Genomic DNA, 21,968 nt, shown 5'->3' with positions numbered 1-21,968 from the left:
TTGTGAAGAAGGCCAGAACTCAACACAAAAGAGAAGGTGCCTCCCCCCATAGAACAAGCCTCTTCCCCAAGAACCAAAGAAAGAAGGTACGATCCATCGGCAGCCTGGCACCCAGATAGGTACTGCTGACGAAGGTCCCCAAGACTGGGGCATTCGACAAGGAGATGCCACACAGTCAAAGGAACCAGAGAGTCATCGCAATAGGGAGGGGGCACCCTCTCCATTAAAAAACCATGAGTCAGCCTAGTATGACCGATCTGGAGATGAGCCAAAGCTGTTTCCCACTGTCGGGACAGTCCCACATACCCCCCATCACCCAGGTTCCTATGAATGCTGTGGAGTTTGTTCACCCCTGCTGCATCCCACCTCTGCTGCCAGCAGAGATGGACAGCATCCACAGTGGCTCCACATAAATCCTCAGATGGGACTCGGCACTGAGGAGAGGAAGGGCGAGAGGCAGCAGCTTTCGCCAAAGATCAGCAAGCTCATTGCCCACGACCCCCACATGTGCAGGGACCCAACACATTTGTAGAGTATCCTCGCCTACCTAATAAGTAGAGCCACTCCAAGACAGACAGGACTAGGGGATGTGATGGAAAGCCACTTGACAAAGCTTGTAGAACACTGGCCGAGTCACTAAAAATGGTAAAAGAAGCTGGAGGAAAGCTAAAAATCACTTCAACCGCAACCAAAATGACAGTAAGTTCAGCAGTAAAAACAGATGCACAAGGAGGGAGACTCCCACCATGGCTAAACTCACGAAAGATGACAGCAAAGCCTGTCCCCACATGGGATTTAGAGCCATCAGTATATACATGGATCGAGTAATTGTGAGAAGAGGCTTGTTCTAAAAAATAAGACAAAGCTGCCTGTGAGGAAAGAGAGGCCTTCCTCTCAAGGAAGTAATCACATGGTTGTACCTCTGGAAGAAGCCAGGGGGCCACTCGGGGGACACACACAGGACAAACAGGAGAGGACTGGACACCCAACTCCTCCATGGCAGCCCTCACTCTGTACCCGAACGGGTGTGGATAGCGGGAGTGGGTGTCATAAACAGGGAGAAGAGCGACCTCAGAGACAGCCTGACAACTCAGTGAGGCTGGAAGACGGTGAAGGCGGTGCCAACACTGCACCATTAAGGACTACCGGCAGAGATCCAGCGGTGGTTCGTTCGCATCAACCAACAGGCTTTCAATCGGCGAGGACCTGAAAGCCCCAGTTGACAGGCGAATCCCAGCATGATGGACAGAATTTAGTGGCCGTTCTCAGTAGCAGAGGAGTACACCACACACCCATAGTCCAATTTGCTCCTAACTAAGGCACGGTAAAGTCGGAGCAGGATGGTTCTGTCAGCGCCCCAAGACAAATGAGATAGGGTCCTTAAGAGAGACAGGGCACGGAGACATGAGAGTCGTAATGAATGGATATGAGGTACCCACGCCAGTCTCCTGTCGAAGACAAGTCCGAGAAACCTTGTTTCATCGACACATCGCACCCTGTGGCCATATAACTGGAGATCTGGGTCAGGGTGAACTCCTCTCAAGTGGCAGAAATGCAAGATCACGGGCTTTGTTGGGGAGAAATGGAAGCCATGCACTTTGGCCCACCGAGAGACCCTGTCCAGAGCGAGCTGCATGCGACATTCAGCCACAGACATTCGGGAAGCAGCATACCATAGAGCCAAATCATCAACATGCAGTGAGGCTGACACCCCTTCTGGAATAGAGGACACTATACTGTTCAATACTATTGCAAAAAGGGACACACTGAGGACACTTCCCTGAGGCACCCCTTCCTCCTGAGGGTACGAAGGAGACAGGGTAACACCAACCCTAACTCTGAATGAATGGTCACACAGAAAATTTAATATAAAGAGGGGTAGCCTGCCACGTAAACCAAAAGAATGCAGTTGTTGGAAGATACCAAACCGCCATGTAGTATCATATGCCTTTTCTAGATCAAAGAAAATGCACACTAGATGCTGCTGTCTAGCAAAAGTATCACATGCTGCAGCCTCAAGACGGACAAGTGCATCTGTTGTTGAGCGACATTTTCGAAAACGAGACTGACACTGAGAAAGACATTCATTTCTTTCTAGGAAATACATTAGGCGCGTGTTGACCATTTTCTCAAATAATTTGCACGTGCAGGACATTAAGGCAATTGGCCGATACTCCATGGGACTGTAACCTGCCTTCCACAGCTTCTGGAATGGCAGGACAATGGCCTCACGCCAAGAGGTGGGAAGAGAGGATTCCCTCCAAATTCTGTTATAAAGGCTGAGGAGAAAGGACAGTGCATCATCATCCAGGTGTCGAAGCATTGCGTAGGGAATATCATCCGGCCCTGATGAGGTGTCGCGGCAGAGGGAAAGGGCAGATTGGAGTTCACGACCAGAGAAAGGGAGGTTGTAGGACTCCACATTCCCTGAACGAAAGTCCAGTATCCTTGCCTCTTCTATCTCCCATTGTCTGGCAAATATTGGTGAGCTAGCACCTCTCTGACTGACCGCCACAAAGGCAGATGCAAAAATATTGGCCACAGCTGCGGGGTTACCAACAGGCTCACCATTAGACATCAGCACGGGGGACCTACCTTGAATGAATTTTCCCAAAATCTTTCGTACCCTCTTCCACACCTGAGACACTGGTGTCTTTGAGTTTACAGATGACACATAAGCCATCCAAGAGTCCCGCCTAGCTTGTTTCAGTACCCAATGAGCCTTTGCCCGCGCCCTTTTGAACTCGACAAGATAATGCTCTGTTCTGTATCTATGATAACGGGAGAAGGCTAACTTCTTTTCACGTACAGCAACACTGCAATCCTCATTCCACCATGGGACTGGTCGATAGCAATATCTGCTAGAGGTTTTAGGAACAGCATAAAGGGCAGCAGGATGCAGAATGGAGGTAAAGAACGAAACAGACTGATCAATATTTGGAAAGTCTTCAACAGAGACATTAACAGAAACCAGAGAAGAGAAAAGGGACCAGTCTGCCTTGTCCAATCTCCACCTAAGTAATTGGGAACAGGGACTAGATACTGCTGCAGTAAGGAGGATGGGAAAGTGATCACTTCATGGAGATTCTCCATAACCTCCCAGGTAAAGTCCAAGAGACAATCAGGAGAGCAGACAGAGAGGTCAATTGCAGTAAATGAACCCGTTTGGGGGTTAAAATGGGTAAATGCCCAAGTATTGAAGAAGACAAGATCCTCATCCTCCATTAAGGACGCCAACAAACTCCCACGTTGGTTAATAAGACAGTCACCCCACAAAGGGTGGCAACCATGAAAGTCTCCCAAGAGAAGAATGGGCCTAGATAACTGACCAAGCAGGTTCTGAAGTTCCATCCTACTGACTGCTGTGTTGGGTGGTAAATAAATCAAACAAACTGTATACCAGCGGTGGGCATACAACTGCACAGCAACACACTGGAGGTCAGACTGGAGGTGGACTGGCACCACCTCCAACAGGATCCTGGGTTGGTGCTGAGTAAAAAACATCGTACCCAGGTGGTGCACAAGGAGTGGCAAGCCCTACAAGAATTTCCTGGAGACACACGCACAAAGGGGAATAAGCCAGGAGGGTCCGCAGCTCCTCCCAATTACCATGCAGCCCTCGACAATTCCATTGTAATATACTGGCTGAGAATGCCATAGTACCCACAGCGAAGGAAGAATCAGGTTGAGGAGCGAGACAACCTTGCCCCCGGCAAGCAACCAGATTTAGATTGCTGCTTAGAACCACCCTTAGAAAGGGACTGCCTGGCACTGTTATGGTGTACAGTGTGCCACCCAGCTGAAGATAACCTGGAGGAAGAAGAATAGGGCCAGACGATGGTTTTCTTCTTTGGCAGGGCAAGAGATGGTTTGGCAGGTGGACCACAAACTGCCCTAGCCGGAATAGAGCAGGCAGTGCCATCACGAGAAGGAGCACAATCAGTAGTGCATCCCACAGTACTGGAATCCTGAGAGGGAAGGCCTCATGCAGCTGAGCAGGCACATCAACTACCTGAGGACCACCACTATCTGGCGGTGGCTGGATCGTCAGCAAGACGCCATCCCCCGCCTGCACTTGCCCTGACCCCTGAGCATCCCGAGGAGGAGGAGTAGTGGGTTCCACTGCAGCGATCTTGGTAGCAGCGCTTCACTCTCTGAGCACTCTGAGGAGCCACGGCGACGCTTACCTTGCACAGGAAGGACATCAGGAGTTTTGGATGTGTCAAAGCAAGGTGTAGCATTGACACGGGTGTTTGTCACAGGAGGAACTGGGATGGGGGAGGCACTCCCAGATGCTGGAAGCACCACCACAGAGGGGACACCCCCAGAGATAGGGGGCACCTCCCAGGAAGAAGCACAGCTGCTTCCAGGCTGCACTCCCTCGGTGGAACCCCCCGGCCGAGAAGGCCGGGAAGTAGAACCCGGAGAACTTGACGGGGCATTGTGTGATGGCAGGGGCACCTGCCGAGTAGTCTTAGGGCAAGACAATGCAGCAGCAAAGGTAACCCCAGGGCGAATGAACCACTCCCTAACCCTGGCCTTTGCCTTGGAAAAGGAAATTTTCTCCTTCGTTCAGACGGAAATAATCTCATATTCATACTTGTATACTTTGCAATCCCTTGAGGAGGCTGCATGTGCTCCTCCACAGTTCAAACATTTAGGGGTTTGAGAACAATCATCCATACCATGAGAAATTCCACCACAATTTCCACAGACCTCAGGAAGGCCAGACGCTTCCTGCCTGCAAGAATAGCGGACATGACCAAATCTTTGACAATAATAGCATTTTCTAGGTCGGGGAACATAAGGTTTAACCTTTAGCTTCCACCACGCAGCAGTGATAACCTCCGGCAAGGTAAGACGGTCAAATGTCAAGATAAGAGTGGGTGTGGGGGTTAAAACCCCATCAACTTTCTTCATAATTCTCTGTACTGCTACAACACCCTGAGGAGCCAGCCCCTCTAAGAGGGAAGAATCAGAATATGAGATCAAGTCACGAGAATACACAACCCCTCGGGACTGGTTTAGGACCAAGTAACGAGAGACAGATACAGGATAACCGGCGGCCACAGTTAGAGACTGGATTCGCGAACTCTCCTCTTCATTCCTGGCTTCTAACAATAGAGAACCATCATCCTGCAAAGAGACCTTGGGGGTAAATCCACATGCTGCAACTAGACCACTGTGAATCTGAAAACAGTTCAGGTTCCGGAAGGAAGTGCCATCATCCATTTTGAGGACTATATATTTTGTTTAAGTGTGTCTCACAAAAACACCAGGTAACAGCTCGAGAGAAAGGGCATCTTGATTTGCAGTTATGGCAGATGATGCGGAGGGTACAGGGTCGTCAGCCAGAGAGTGACCAGTTGATGCCGACTCGTGCGGCTGGTCACCGACCACACGAGTGGTTAAAGAATTGTTTAATATATCCATATATACAGTGCTGAATATGGATTGGCACCAGGAGCCAAGGGAAACCGGCTACCAGGGAGTGAGGGGACCGAGCGCGGTCTGATGGGAGCGGGATACCTCGTCCCCAGAGGGTGTCCCAAAAAGGACACCCCGTGCTACGAAAGTTTACTCCCAACAGTGCAAAGACCCCCTTCCCCAACACCCCCCAGCCCAGACACCCAACCAACCAACTCAGGACAGCACCAAGGTGATCCCTCTGGAGGGCGGCACCGATGACCCATACGGGTAACCTACGTTTCGGGCAGCACTTAGTCAGACCCCTCACGCACAACCCTACCCGCATGGGAGACCCTGCCAGATGTCGTTACTTCCACGGGCAGGCTTGTGGGATCACAGGGGTATGCAAGCCCCACCACCACGACAAGGTGGCTGCCCACGGGGGGGAGATGGGAGGAATTGCAGGAATCAGGAAGGAAGAGCTGATGGAAAAACAAAGAAATGAAAATGGCAGCAGAGTGGCATTCGGAAGCTAGAAGAAGGAAGAACAAGTTGAACTGTGATAGTCAGAATTTTTTTTAGTAATGGAGGAGAGGGAAAGACACGAAACAAGTTGAAATTGGGAATGAAGAGGAGTTATGATTATGAGTCCAGGTCAGAAGCATAATTGAGACCTGTAAACAAGAGGAGTGCAGGTCAATTGATACTAGGTATATGATTATTATGACTGTATATATTAACAAAAAATGGCATGCCCAGTAAGTGTGACGAAAATTCTCTTAAATCACACCATCTGAATTTGTCCATAGCAGAGCTAAATAGCTAGGACAACTTTACGAGGGAATCTGGTATTTCAGTTGTATAGTACTTATCTGACACAGCAGATTACTTTTTCCCCAGACTAGTACGCTGTTAACTAAAATGCATGTAAGATATGTGGTGCACCAAAATTATATCGATATCTCATTCACAGGAAAATTCTTATTTTCCAGACTGAATTTTATTTCCTTGATCATCCAAAATATGCACTGAATTTTAAAACATCCTTGGGTGCAAAGGAGGATAATTTTCTTGCACATATGAATAACACATATAAAGCAATACGTAGAATCACAGACATTACAACTGATATAAGAGGGTAATAGCTACAGATAGGGCTTCAGCATTTGTGTGGTTGTTACGAAAAGAAAAAAAAAAACATTAATAAGAACTTCCTTCATAGAACCATATTTACAAAATACTAGGTTTAAACCTACTGGTTACTGGTGATAGGTGGGGGTGACCATCATCCATTCAGTTAATGTAGTGCTACCTACTTCTTCCTTCACCTTTATCATTCCTTTTCTGTGTCTGCTGTCCTCTCTCCCAGTTTCTCCCATCCTACTTCTTACCATTCTTCTTTTCACTTTCAGTGATGCTTCAGTCTATTGACAAATTCTCTTACATAAGTCAGCAAAAATGCATGAAATTTACAATATTTTGTCCACAGACATACCATTTCTAATTTAACGTGTATGATCAATATAATGAATGATGTTATTAACCCCTTAACCGCAGGGTGTCACTTTCGTGACGCTTGGGAGCAAGGGATCATACTGCGGGGTGACACTTTTGTGATTCTGTGTTATTTTGAATTCGCCCGGGCTTTGAAGTGATGGCTTGGATCATCTATCAGTACTGCCAATGTCTAACACTAGTCAGCACTCCTAATCTCATCTGTACTCCCATCCATTGTTGACAATTTAACCATTTCTCCCCGTTCTTGACTCCCCTCCCTACCTCCCCTCCAATACCCTATCCTCTCGCCTGCCCGGCCGTGCTACGCTAAGTAAATCTTCCCTGGAATTTTCCACTGATTTCATCCATTGAAATAAGCCCTGTGCCCTATTCTTATACCAAATAATATATATAAAAAAGAAATAAGGTAAGTGATAGTGCCATACACCTGGAATTGGCTAATTATCAACTGACAACACCTCACGTGCACTCGTTCTCTAATTTTTGCTGTTTATTTCCCCCTTGAAAAATGCCGTATAAACTATTTTCATAATAAATATACATATAAGGAGGGAAGGGTGAAGCCTAAGTGATATTTACATTCACCTGGAACTACCTAATTTATTATGTATTGTCTTGGTTTTCTGTCAATCACTTCATTGCTATATATTAGCAGGTCTCATAAGGCTGAAGTTGGTAGTATTGTACCTACCCTAGCCAGGCGGCAAGAGGCCATCACTATCAGTTCACTGTCATCTTTGAGAGTGGGAGTATGTCTGATTTGCTCCTGCTAACTTCCGCCGCTTTATAACCCCATGCAAAGGGCCCTGTGACCTTTACCCCCTACTAAACCTCGTGTGGAAAGAGGTTAAGGAATGACAATTGATAGAGAGTGAATATGATCTTTTTATTGAGTAAAACAGTGCAAGTGGAATTGTAAATAAAGTGTAAATAATGTGTAAACAGCAAGAAAACACTGAATGTAAATATAAGTGAACAGTGGAAAATAGTTTTATGAGTTACTTCAAGTGACAGTGCATAACGCAGTGTAAATAAAATAAAATGTAAATAATGTAAATAAAGTAGAGAACGTAAATAGAAATGTAAATGAGTGGTATTATAAGAATACGAGTATATATACTAGGCGTAATAAAAGTGAAAGTTTCACTCTAGTATGTATGAATACTATGAGTTTGAGAATGAAGGTGAAAGTGACATTCACTCTCAATGCTAGTATACAGGACGAGAAAGTGAATGCTACGTATTTTACTGAAAGAAATTGAATCCCTACAGTGACAATAAACTACTATTACTGACGGAAACTTATGGATAAAGACTGTAGATATATATAAGTGTTATATAGTAACAGAAATATAAACTGTGAGTGTTTTTACGAATAATAGACAACACTAGCGGCGAACGATCAGAAGTTTGGTCATACGCCCTCGTAATTTTCATTACTTTCACAGTGTATTTTTTGGGGAGTATGGATTCCAAACTATTTGAGAATCATAGATTAGTGTTTCTAGTGATAATATCAGACTGTGGTAATCATATTACGAGTTGTCGGGAAGTGTAAAGTGGAGACTTCTTACCCAACTTCAGAGGTCTCCACAAGTCCTACGGTACTCGACGAAGGCTCAACAAACACCAAGGGAGAAAGCTGAAGGTATGTGCCATAAGTACATGTGATTTTAATATTCTAGGACTAATAACTGATTTTTGGCAAATATTTTTAGAGAGTCTGTCGGAGCGCGAATATGCCCGCGGGAGCTGGAAGTCAAAGCAAAACAAGCCCGGAGTTTAAGGGTTAATGCAGGCACAGCTATCTATGATAAAGACTGTACTTATCATCTTAGGATTAGTGAACATTTTTCAGAAATAATAGGCATATAAATATTAAAATCTAATAACCTACAAGCATTACAGAACATTACAAAATGAATTTTGTGTCTTGATGTCGTAGTTACTCAGCAGTACAAGTAAATTTTTAAAACTTCATAAACTTATTCACATATTTGCAGTGCATTATTATTATTCCCACCAAACAATGCATTTATGTCCAAAAAGTCCAACCCTGGATGCCAAGGACGTGAGTGAGCAGAGAGAGAGTACAGTCTAACAGCACATGAACCTCACCCTGTACGACATTCTCATTACATGAGCGCAACCACATTTCATATGGCGTATGGCCCCATCTGCTTGTAGCAGTCCTAAGGTTGTGAGACATAAAGCGTAATCTAGTTAATCCTTGACGCTTGTAATGTGGAATGAACTCCTGACTTCTGTAAGTCTGATGTACACTAAGGGTAGGGATGAGTTTGGTCCTGTATGTAAAAAATTAGTGACATTAATCGATCTTCTCTTATAAGTGAGCTTATTCTGTCTAAAGGATTTGCGCCACAAGAAACAGTAATGCATCTCAAAGAACACTGTAAGTTGGCATATTGGTCTGTCTGCACATCTGAAACACAGTGTAAAACGGATTTTCCTCATTAGGTGCCTCCAGTTTTGACTCCAGAAATGTTTGCCTTTTTTTCTTATCACATACTGTGTGCGATGGATTCCTGACTTGGAGGCATAAGGTTATGCTACGAGTAATGTTCTTCCGCACCGTTTAACAAACATTTAATAGCTTTATTGTAACGTGCAATAACTGATGCAGGGTTAGTTGTACACTAGGACTCTCAACTATTGAGTAGTGAAGCAGGCATGGCTGCATTAAAAACTCCCTTCTTATACTTGTACGGTATATCCGTATTGACGGCACAGAACACAGCAGACTTATTGGTAGTTGGATCATTTGATATTTCGTGCGGTGACAGTGCGGTATTAGTAATTCTCTCATCACTGAATCAAGCCTCTAGGTACAAATAACAGCATGAATACTTAATTTTAGTTCCACGTGATAACACTGAGGTTACATCACGATCATCACCGTTTATCATTAAATAATCTTTAAATTCATTGCAGACCTACATTCTTGACACTAATCCATCACCACATTAAGTTTTCTTAATTACTTCTCACATGACGTTGCATAGATCACTGTGCCATCCATCATCAGTAAACAATGCAACCTTCCTAAGAACCCATCTACATGAATCTTAGGCTGAAGCATCTGTACCATTTGATGCATGTGGAGAGTAACGAGCATACGGATGGATGGTTCTCCTTGCCTCACAACCACCGTAGCTGTGACTGTTGCAGACCGTAGGACATTCCTATACTCATACATGGCCCTGACTGCAGCAAACATCACTTTTCCTCAACCTAATGACCAAAGGACTCTAACTAGCATGTTACCTGGGACTCTGTCATAAGCGTTACTGTAATCTATAAACAACACACACAGTTCAGACTTTTTGAATCTGTCATAGTCGCACAATAGTCTCAAGGACACGACCGGCTTTGCACACCATTGTCCTCGTTGTGCACCCACCTGACTTTTGCCTGTGTTAGGCCATAATTTAAGTCCGTTTAAGATCAGCAAGTCATACATTTTTGCTAACGTGTCCTTTATAATTATTCCCCTTAGTCACCACAGTCTAATCTTTCACCAGATTTAAATATTACAAATAACTTGTCATACCACCACCTAACAGGATAACACAAATTAAAGAACATAGTATTAACTAGGGTCAAAACAAACTAAAACCAAAAAATCAGCAGCTTAGGCACACACACACACACACACACACACACACACACACACACACACACACATACATATATATATATATATATATATATATATATATATATATATATATATATATATATATATATATAAATGATATAGACAGTAACACTAGAAATGAAAGCTATCTAAATATGTTTGCAGATGATGCAAAAATACAAAGGAGAATTACTAACACAGACTCTTGTAAAGAGCTACAAGAAGAATTAAATAAACTTCATGAATTGAGTAATACGTGGCAAATGGAGTTCAATGTGGACAAGTGTCATGTAATCAAGTTTGGTAATAGTGGAAAAAGATCTGATTGGGATTATACGTTAGGAAATAAAACCCTACACACATCAGAAAGAGAGAAGGACCTAGGTGTGATTATCAGTAACAGACTATCTCCGACTGACCACATCAGTGAGAAGGTTCGGAACATGTATACACTGCTTACAAATATGAGAATAGCATTCACATACATAAATGAAGATATGCTAAGAAGGATAATAACATCATTCATCAGACCAACACTGGAGTATGCATCAGTAGTCTGGAGTCATCTCTAAATACACATAGACAAGATTGAAAAAGTTCAAAGGGCCGCTACAAGATGGATACCAAGCTTAAGGGATCTAAGCTACGAAGAAAGCCTAAATAAACTGAATCTACCAACACTACAGGAGAGAAGGAAAAGAGGTGACATGATAATGCTATATAAATGCATATCAGGGAAGGAGAAAATAGACATAAATGATTACTTAACATATTGGGAAGCATCAGCAAGAGGACACTGCAAAAAACTGCATAAGAAGAGAGGTGATAAAGACGTGAGGAAATTCAGTTTCCCAAACAGAGCAATTGATCAGTGGAATGCACTACCGAATGAAATAGTGTGTGCCAAAACAATTCACAAATTTAAGGATATGTACGATAAATATGGTTTAAGACACGGGACGGTACGAGCTTGACTCATTCCTGTAAAGATACAATTAGGTAAGAACAATTAGGTAAGAACACACACACACACACAAGCACACACACACACACACACACACACACACATATATATATATATATATATATATATATATATATATATATATATATATATATATATATATATATGCAGTGAGAGAGAAAGAGTGAGAGAAAGATGGTAGTTAAGTGAGGATGAAGGGAGGGAAAATGTAGAGATGGAATATATATGCAATGAGAAAGAAAGAGTGAGAGAAAGATGGTAGTTAAGTGAGGATGAAGGGAGGGAAAATGTAGAGATGGAATAATCAACAGAGAAAGACGAGTTTGAAGGAGGAAGTGGGGTGGGTTAGGGGCGGGGGCACTGTGGTAGTGTGGGGATGGGAGAAATTTGTGATGAAGATTTAAGGCCTATAATGAACAGAAAAAATAAAAAAAACTCATGTTGTCTCCAAAAGAAAACTTAACCAAAAATAAAGAATCTGCTGATTGTTTTAACCAACCCTCATCCTGTCGCGTTTGCCTTGCAATCATCAAAACTACGCACGCACACACACACACACACACACACACACACACACACACACACACACACACACACACACACACACACACACACACACACACACACACACACACACACACACACACCGCTCGCTGGTGCAGTGGTAACGCTCTCGCTTGCCAACTGGTTGACGGGAGTTCGCGCCTCGCTCAGGTTGCGAATAAGTTTCACTGACGAAGTGGGTGGTTACTGTCCCCCTTGAGCAAGGGGGCTGGTGTGTGCGTGTGTGAAGGTCACAGCCTTGCCCTTAGATCGGACTATATGAGCTCTCAGCTCCCTTCCGGGAGGGTAAAAGCTGACGATCACGACCATCATGTGATCCTGACCGACCCGGTGAATTACACACCAACTTTTACCGAATATCAGTTCTGTGAGAATAATGTAACATGATATGGCGATATAATATGACCAACAGACATGAGTCCAAAGCCTTCCTGGTTATCAATTCAGATCGACAAGGGAACGCGTTAAAACGTGTGTGCATGCAGAGTAACGTTCTTTCACACTCATACAACTACTGTAGTTAGGGAAACGAGCCTATTTTTACAGCACTTAACCCCTAGACCTTGACAAGTTTCCTAGGGGAGTGTCATTCTGATGTCATTAACAACAGCGTGAACGGAAGCCGTCAACTCTGGCTAAACCCTGCTATGTGTTTTGCTACATAAAATTAAAAGGTAACTCATCAATAATACCTCCAATTCGACCTCATTCTTCAACTCTCCTCCATTTGACTCTCTTCTATTTATTCTTAGCTACTGTTGCATTTGCCGCAACTTCTCTCCCAGTTTCCTCCCCACGTCGCTGAAACAATTCTCCTTGAAACTCTAAACCTGTGAACGCACCTTTCCATTCCCCCAGCCCCTTTGATTCATTAGTAAGGGTAATATACTAGTTCCAAGTTTTTTTTTTTTTTAAATACAAAGACAGCAGTATATAAAAGTTCTACAGATACAGCGTAATTCTTTAACAAACTTTGCTATACATTATACTGAAGTTCAATATTTTCTGACTGTAAAGGTCTTTCTCAGTCTGCGAGGTTTTATATGGTTTTATTATCTTTCACAGAACTGACATGAGTGTGACGCTATCTGTTAATCTGGTTTAACCGCTACCTCATGTTGAGAAAGTTCGAAGACAGATTCTTGTAATAATGATGCTAAAGAACTAAAATGATTGGTAGAAATATATATATTGATAGATTACTCTATTTGGGAGAAAAGACTGAACAATATTGTCCTTTTCTCTTATCAAAATTGCACCAAGTTGCATTGTCCTAATAGTCTACATATACTGTATGTATTTACTGCGTGTAGGGTTTTTCAGGAAGTTACGTACCGTCCTTAATCCATCCTCTTATAGTCGCGAAGTTCATAGCCCAAACTTCATAATTTCCACACATAATAAACTGTTGAAAAAAGCCAACACTGTGCTACTATTGCTGCTTCTTGTAAGTTTGTGCTGACCGTTTCCACGCAAATGATGTGTCTCTGAAGGTGGGTAAGAACGTGTGGTAGACGTCATTTTCTACTGGCTGAAGCTGGCAGCGTACTTTTATATTTAATTTTTTGGCATATTCTGACCATTTAATTCTATTTTGAAGGACCTCACAACAATAATAGGTGACTGAAAAATGTTTCTTTTTCTTTGTCCATTTAGATTTTTTTCCAATGCTGAAAAGTCATCTGGAGATCGCAAGAACACGGCTAAAATATCCATAACCAGATTAAAGGAGTTAAGAGGATTTGTCAAGTATCCAAGTCACTGATCATCTTCTAATTGTGAATTATAATGATTATTTTACATCATTTTAATGGCTTCTAGTTATTGTTTTTAATACTGTTTTTCCTCATAAAAGTAGAATTTCAGTGAGTTATGACAGACTGATAAGATTATGCAATTATGCTCTCTTCAATATGGCGAAGTCTCTTTTGTTGTACGTCTGTTATCTGTCAACTTCAGAGCGACCCCTTGTACTCAAGAAAGTCAGTGATCAGCTATGCTAAAGGTGTCACAATGGGCAAAAGTGGCTAACATGTTAGCTACTTTTGCAAGCCACTTTCATTTAAACTTGTCTCCTGCTCTAATAAACCCGAGGCGTCCCGTTGACGTACGGATACATCACCACGTTTTGTCACGGTGATGCCCGATGACATATCCATGCATTTTGCAATTGCAAGGTCCTTCATTTGCACATTTTTCCAGTTTCGCAGCTGATTTTTCCTAGGCATATGTGGGAGGCCTTCCTCTACCCCTCATCAGGCAGAGATACCGCCTGGCCCAGCCTGACCCTCCCTCCCCCCCACACACCATTATCTCAGCAACTCACCTGTTAGCAGTGACCTGGCCAGTCAAGACATGTCGCACCATGGTCTCTCCAATGACGAAATTGAAGGTGAAAGTTATTCCCGAGGTGGAGGACAAAGGAAGAAACAAGCAGAAGTGATGAGGCGGTAAGACCTTAAAGGAAGGTGAGGTATGTTGATGTGTTTGATGAGTGAAACAATGGTTATTTCACCTATATTATTGTCTGAAAACCAAGATACTTTTGTACTACACATAAATTCGTACCAAATAAATAAATATCTAACCTTTTATGAATGGTCTGGAATAGTTACTCCTCCCATAGAAAACATTTTCTCTGGAGCAGGGCTCACAGAAGATGGTACCAGGTATTCAGAAGGACACCTGTATAACACAATTATAAGCTCAGCTGAGCACTTTTATGGGCATTTTCCCATGTTTCTCATAAATAGCTGAGGTTTTAGCCAAAAAAATAATAATTTCAAAAAATCTGCTGGGATTGGGGGGGTGGGGTCAGTGGTGAAAAATCAATCGGGACATGGTGAGTTAAAAACTTCACAGTTAAGAACATTTTGAAAAATGATATTTATCTCATATGAGTATTTAGCAACAAACCTCCTACCAAGCTGAATCCCACTGAGTGTTGGTCATTCGGCTTGCAAAAACGGCTAGCATGTTAGCCGTTTTCTGCCCAGTGTGATGCTGGCTTAAGATAAAGCACGATCAGCTGCTCAGGATAAGGAAATAGTTATGGTTATATCTTACGCTGAATAAAAATAAGTGAAAATTACAAGGTATATTAACAACCTCTTTGAAATACTACCTAACTTCATCATTCATAATACATACCATTCTCCAATGTGAAATTTTAGTAGGTTTCTGAGCCTATTGAATATATCTTCATTTAGTAATTTTCTCACTGTATGCTTGCATGTAGGCGGACTTGGCATATGATTATCTATCAATTTATCTAACGATACGTACGAGGTCTGATCAGAAAGTATCCTACCTTTGGCTTTAAAAAAATAAATAGCTAACCTGCTGAGCAAGGACACTATTCCCCCTAAAAGTATGCCCCTTCTGACTGACACACGCAGCTCAGTGTTCTTTCCACTTCCTGAAACATTTTCCAAAGTTGTTTACAGTATCTCCTACAGGTGCTCTGTCGCATTTGTCATGATCTCTTCTCTCGGATGAACGTTGCTCAAGACATGTTGAATTGTGCAAATCGTGATCCAGACGTTCTTAAGACTTCAATCACTGGAGATGAGACTTTGGTGTACTGGAACGACACAGTAACCAAAGCACACTCATCCCAGTGAAAGTATGCAAGGTTGCCTCAGCTGAAAAACACACAACAGGACCGCAGCAAGGGTAAAATGCACTCGCATGTATACAGAGTTTTTTTTTTTCTCTCTCAACTACCGTGTTGTGCATCACAATTACACACCAGTTGGTCAGACTCAACAAACGTTACCATCTCGACGTTATCCGTCTTCTTTGTGACACAGTTCGGCGAAAGAGACCAGACCTTTGGAAAGCGGGTAATTAGAGGCTGCCCTATGACAACGCCCTTCCCATTCTTGTCAATTCTTCAGAATTTTTTTTGCCAAGCACAACATCCTGCAGGTCCAACAGGCTCCCTTCTCATCTCACATGCCTCCATGCAATTTTTGGATAATCTTCAAGGTCAAAACTCTGTTGAAGGGTTCCTGCTTTTACAGTAGACGAGAGAAGATATCATGACGAATGCAATGAAGTACCTGAAGGAGATACCAAAAACCGACTTTGAAAAATGTTTCAGGCAATGGAAAGAACTCTGGGCTACGTGTGTCAAGTCAGAAGGGGCCTACTTTGACGAGGATTAGTGTCCTAGCTCAACAGGTTAGCATTTTTTTTTTAGAGCCTAAGATCGAATACCTTCTGAATATATCTCGCATCTATACTTATACCGATATATAGATAGACAGATAGATAGATAGATAAAGAAAGAAATTGAAAGATAGATAGATAGATAGATAAATATAGATATAGATAGATACAGATATATATTAGGGTGGAGCTTATTTTTTGACTTTTTAAAATAGTATCTTCTTACCCCTTAAGTGTGTCCGAATATATGAAAAAAATGGCCAAATATCAGTGAATATGATGAACATATACTGGTACCTCAACATTCCTGATGTTCTGAATGCAACTAATAACGGTTCCACATAGGGCATTCTTGAACACAGTACAGTGAACCATATCACTGTAACTATGTGAACTACAGTTAGCCAATTCATATTCTTGCATCATGAATCATCCTGTATGTTAGTGGCAATCTGTAATGCCGTATGCCAGAGAAGATGAGTTTCTCTCCAAGTTTCACGATTTCTTAACATTGTTCATGCAGATGCTCTCAGTATGATGACTATTGCTGAGGACAAGTTTTTGTTAGCTTAGCGCAAAAATGGAAGAAGAGGATCAGTGCTTGGTACTGATGAAAGATTAGTTGCAACAGAAAAGCGTTCAAAGGACAGGAAGTAGCAGAATCTTGAATGGCAACGAGTGGAAGGTATGGAAAAAACTGAAACTGAAACAATAGCACTGATATCATCATCAGGTGCTAGCTCTAGTGAAGAGGATGCGGGCTGTAGTCAGTACAAAAAAGCTAGTGACCTAGGTAATGAAGGCTGCACATTTCAGGTTTCGACAAAGAGAAAGCGTGGTAGAGAGTGTTATCACTCCAGAACTTACAGCAGCTTTACTCAGAACGAAGATGACACATCGGAAAGCAATATTTGTTATAGCTGAAACTGCCAAGAGTTTAGGCTACAGTATTCATGGTCTTGCTGTTAATCGTGACTCGGTTTGCAGGCAGATAATGAGACACAGGGCTAAACAAGCAGCAGCGTTCAAAGCAGAGTTCCAAAGCAATGCACCTTTGGCTGTTCACTTGGATGGCAAACTTATTGCTGAAATGACTAGCAAAGAACACGTTGATTGACTCCTTGTTTCTGGCAGAGACCTTTCTTAATTGCAATCTCAAAGCTGCCAAATGGAACCAGTGAAGCCCAGGCAGCAGCCATCCACAGGGCCCTAGAAGACTAGAGTATAGCTACAGTAACAGTGTTCGTGCTACATGCTCTGATGCAACCAGCTCAAACACTGGTCGGATTGCTGGCATTAGTGTCCTCGTGGAAGAAAAACTTGGTAAAGAGTTGCTGTCATTAGCATATAGACATCACATCATGGAACTGGTCATTGGTACAGTGTTTCAAGTTTGAGTATCACTGTAATAAAAAAAAAAAAAAATTATGCACCACCGATATGATGTGGAGGATTAGTCACCAATAAATGACACCAGTGTATTGCTGGGAAATATAGAAATTATGAGGAATAGGGTAGCGTGATCTTATTTGAGAATTTGTAGGAAATATGGAAGCGTGATCTTATTTGAGAATTTATGGAAAATGAGGTAGTGCGATCCTATTTGAGAACTTATGGGAAATGAGGTAGCATGATCTTATTAAAGAGGGCGTGAGTGGTAAGATATTAGCACACCTTGTGGGCAACTCAGTCTTGTCCATACTAGTCCTTAGAGGATAACCAAATTCAGACTCAAAATTACTTAAACCTAAGATTTACTATGTATTAAGAACTGAGATACAAATTACTCTTCAAATTGGGAATGGTATCAAAACAAAAAATGATGACCTATATCAACAGAAACATGAACCTTCTCAAACTGAATATTCAAAGAATGCTGTTACACTTTTCAGAAATATGAATTAGACGAACTAAATTAATATTCAGTAATGAGGATTTACAGTATAACTCCAGAAATATGTAACTTTACACACTAGATTAATATCCCAAGAAGACTGATACGCATGGATATAGTCCCATGGTCTCTGACAGACTCGTTGGGAAGGAACCTAAAGATTATCACCAAAGAATATTCTGTAAGACTAAATACACGATAATTGAAGAATCATATATAAACTAGACACAATAATCAAAAGGACCAGTAATCACATGGACCGTAATCAAATGGACAAATGGACCAGCCGATATTCACTTTGATTCATTGAACCAAAAGGGGGGGGGGGGGAATTAGTGTGTCAGCGGCTAGGACGCGGCTAGAAAGCCTGAATCCTTGGGATGCGATCCACGGCCCTCCACAACTTTAGTCTGTGAACGACGGAGATAGGAACAGCGATCTCATTATTTCAGTACAAGAGGGATGAGGGAAAATATTACCACTCTGTTACATCAACCCAGGGTCAGTCAAGACAGTATATTGCAATGTAAGTTTATTTCTGAAGGATTGCAACCTGTAAATTGGTACATTATAAGCCACATAATAATCTCTAAAATTAATCAAAATACACTTATATAATGCAGAGTTGCTATCCAAGCTATGATTACGAACATACTAAATCATCATTGTAACATAACTGATTTATTATTATAACCAAGAAATCTCAATGAATGAATTTGGGACAGTGTGTAGGAGGAGGAAGCTGAAAGTTAATGTAAACAAAAGTAAAGTTATGGTGTTTGAGAGGAATGAAGTCACAGAGCGTGCAGTGAGGTTGGATGGTGAGGATATGGAGAATGTGAGTGCATTCAAGTACTTGGGTAGTGTGATGAGTAAGGATGGAACTTTGGGGGATGAAGTACGTGAAAGGGTACAGCAGGGAAGGAAGGTTGTTGGCACACTGAAAGCAGTGATGAGAAATAGGGAGGTGAGTATGGAAGTTAAGAAGTCACTGCATGATGGTATTGTGATCCCTACCCTGACGTATGGAAGCGAGGCGTGGACCTTGCAAGAGGGGAACAAGTCAAGAGTGAGAGCAGTGGAAATGAGTTACTTGAGAGGAGCATGTGGAGGGACATGGAGGGACAGGTTGACGAATGAAGAAGTGAAGGAACGTTGTGGGGTAGATGTGGATGTGGTAGAAAAGATTAGGAGAAATACACTGAGGTGGTTTGGACATGTGGAGAGGATGGAGAATGAAAGACTGACTAAGAGGGTGTATGTAGGTGAGGTGGAGGGGGGGAGAGGGAGGGGTAGACCGAGGATGAGGTGGAGGGATGGAGTTGAGAGGTATATGAGGGAGGGGGGGGTGAGTTGGGGGGAGGGGAGTCAAATGGTGGGTGACTGAGTGACTTGGAGGCGTTTTGTCTGCGGCCACCCTTTGCGGGATTAGGGCGTCGGGCTATAGATAGATAGATAGAAGAAATCTCAAATACACAGAACAAGAATTCCCAACACTGAAAGTTGTACAGTAGTGAATAAATATAATATACCAGTGTGCATCAATAATACTGAATCAACAATAATATTTTACAGAAACTCACAACACTGCCAGTCCCTGGATGATGAACAAATATGGAGAACAGATAATGAACAAACACGTTGTGCCAGTGCACATCAAGAGGTAGCAGAAATGAATCACAGCTGTTAATGACAAAGGTTGACATCCCACACAACAGATTCTGAAATTAATCCTTAGCTAAGTACATATTAAATATATCCCAATATACAGAAATGTTGACAACACTAATATCACTTATTCAAATGTATAAATTTGCATTAATAAATTATCACAAACATCCTTAACCATCGGTAACGACTATCATTAGTGTGACATAACCTAACCTGTACCTCGAGAATCCATCAAGAAATAATGCAATCCTTATTGCAATAAACTCCATAAACGAAATATCAAAGCATTCTTACACCACTTAGTAACTAATCATACCTAAATAGATGCAGTCTAACGTATACCCTAAGTATTATATAATGTATCACCGGCATAAACCAAGGAAATTACGCAGTCCTACTCTCAGCTGATCATGACTAACTATACACATTTTGTCATACATAACACCAACATAGTATTTCTTACCTTCCGGGCGCTAAATGTAACACAATACCCTTGAGTAGAACCAGCAAATAAAGTAAAGCAACACTCAGCCATCCGTCATGTATGAAAATAGTTCCAACACTGTCCTCAACCGATCTTGCTAAACGTGAATCAACTCCTACATGCACATTCTTTTAAAAATTTTACATAAGTTTACCAATAAATATATTCTAAATACCTATGCATATGTAAATATAAAATCTTACGGTATCATTACAATCTTCATGGCATCATTATACATAGTCATACAGATAGAAAGAGTATATACATGATAATCGAAAACTTGTGTAATTTAGGGTTAACTAACATAACACAACACTTGTGTTACACACACTAACTCACTAATGTATACGATTACTTAATACACGAGGGAGAAAGGGGGAGGGATGAGAGTTCGGCACTAACCTGTGAACAATGGAGAGAGAATGATGGCGGTTTACATTGCCCCCTGCCTTTTTATAAGCATCAACACAGTGTTCAGGAATCGGCTAAAACTTCAACTGATTGTTTTGTAATATTTCTGTTTCTGCTCGATCTAAAAAGAATATGAAAGATACGTTTGCACTCAACATGCGTAGAAAAGTGACTTACGATGTTGAAATTTTTGTAGTAGGCGTAAAGGAACTTTAATCATAACGAAGCCAAATTAATGAAAAAATCGAACAGTTTTATTACCCATGTCGGTTACATGTTACGTGACTGTAAATAGGACTCAGTAACATGAATTTCGCACTTCACAAATGACAATCTTCAATATTCCTAATTAGTCAACTCTCAATCATCACTGCATTGTTCAAAAGGGGAAATCTATTAACTTCAGCAGGTAAATCTCTAGATTAGAATACAAAGAAAGACATTCGTGATTATTAATCTCGACTGAAATTTCGCGATTATACATCTCTGTTGGGAAGAGCTGGTCCATACAGTATGTATAACAATAAATCATATTCACATCATCACCTGACTCACCACTATCGATATCACAATTATGCTCACATCATGAACATCAGCCAAGACTAAACCTAAATGAAGACCTTAACGGTAAAATCATGATCTATACTTACAAACTTAAGCTTAAGGTTACACCTACAACACTAGCCTATACCAACCCACATTAATACTCAAAATTATGGCACTACACGGGTCCTTCCTCCGGAAAAAATAAATAACATCGGAAGTCAACATTCAAATCATTCATCTACATTTCCTAGGAACATGAATGAGTGCAGACGGGATGGACTTACCGAATTTGACTGTGAACACGACTCTAATAGGCGGCACCTCTCAGTCCACAAGAAAAATCGCATACCCCAGGGGGTTGCTTCTCTGTCATGATAGACACTCGAAATTCAGTGAATAGATGTGCTTCAGTCAACCTCCTGCCTGGGTGGCAACATGGTTGTCTCACCTGGACAGACCCGTACTCTCATTGCCAGGATCGTCCTAGGGGCGCTTCCCATTCGTACAACCTGTTAACTAATCGCATCTATGCTCCCATCCCTTCGTTCTTACGTTTCCAGCTCTCCACCTAGTAACTGACGTGCACCTGTCAGGTCCTGAAGTCACTGTTTCACCCGAGACCGTGTTGACTGTAAGTTGAGAGGTAGGTACCCCT

The sequence above is a fragment of the Coenobita brevimanus genome, chromosome 105 (assembly GCF_032717465.1).
Source record: "Coenobita brevimanus isolate Jiangsu-jjx chromosome 105, ASM3271746v2, whole genome shotgun sequence".
In the NCBI taxonomy this organism is placed as follows: Eukaryota; Metazoa; Arthropoda; class Malacostraca; order Decapoda; family Coenobitidae; genus Coenobita; species Coenobita brevimanus.
Note: the sequence above shows the minus strand (reverse complement) of the source record.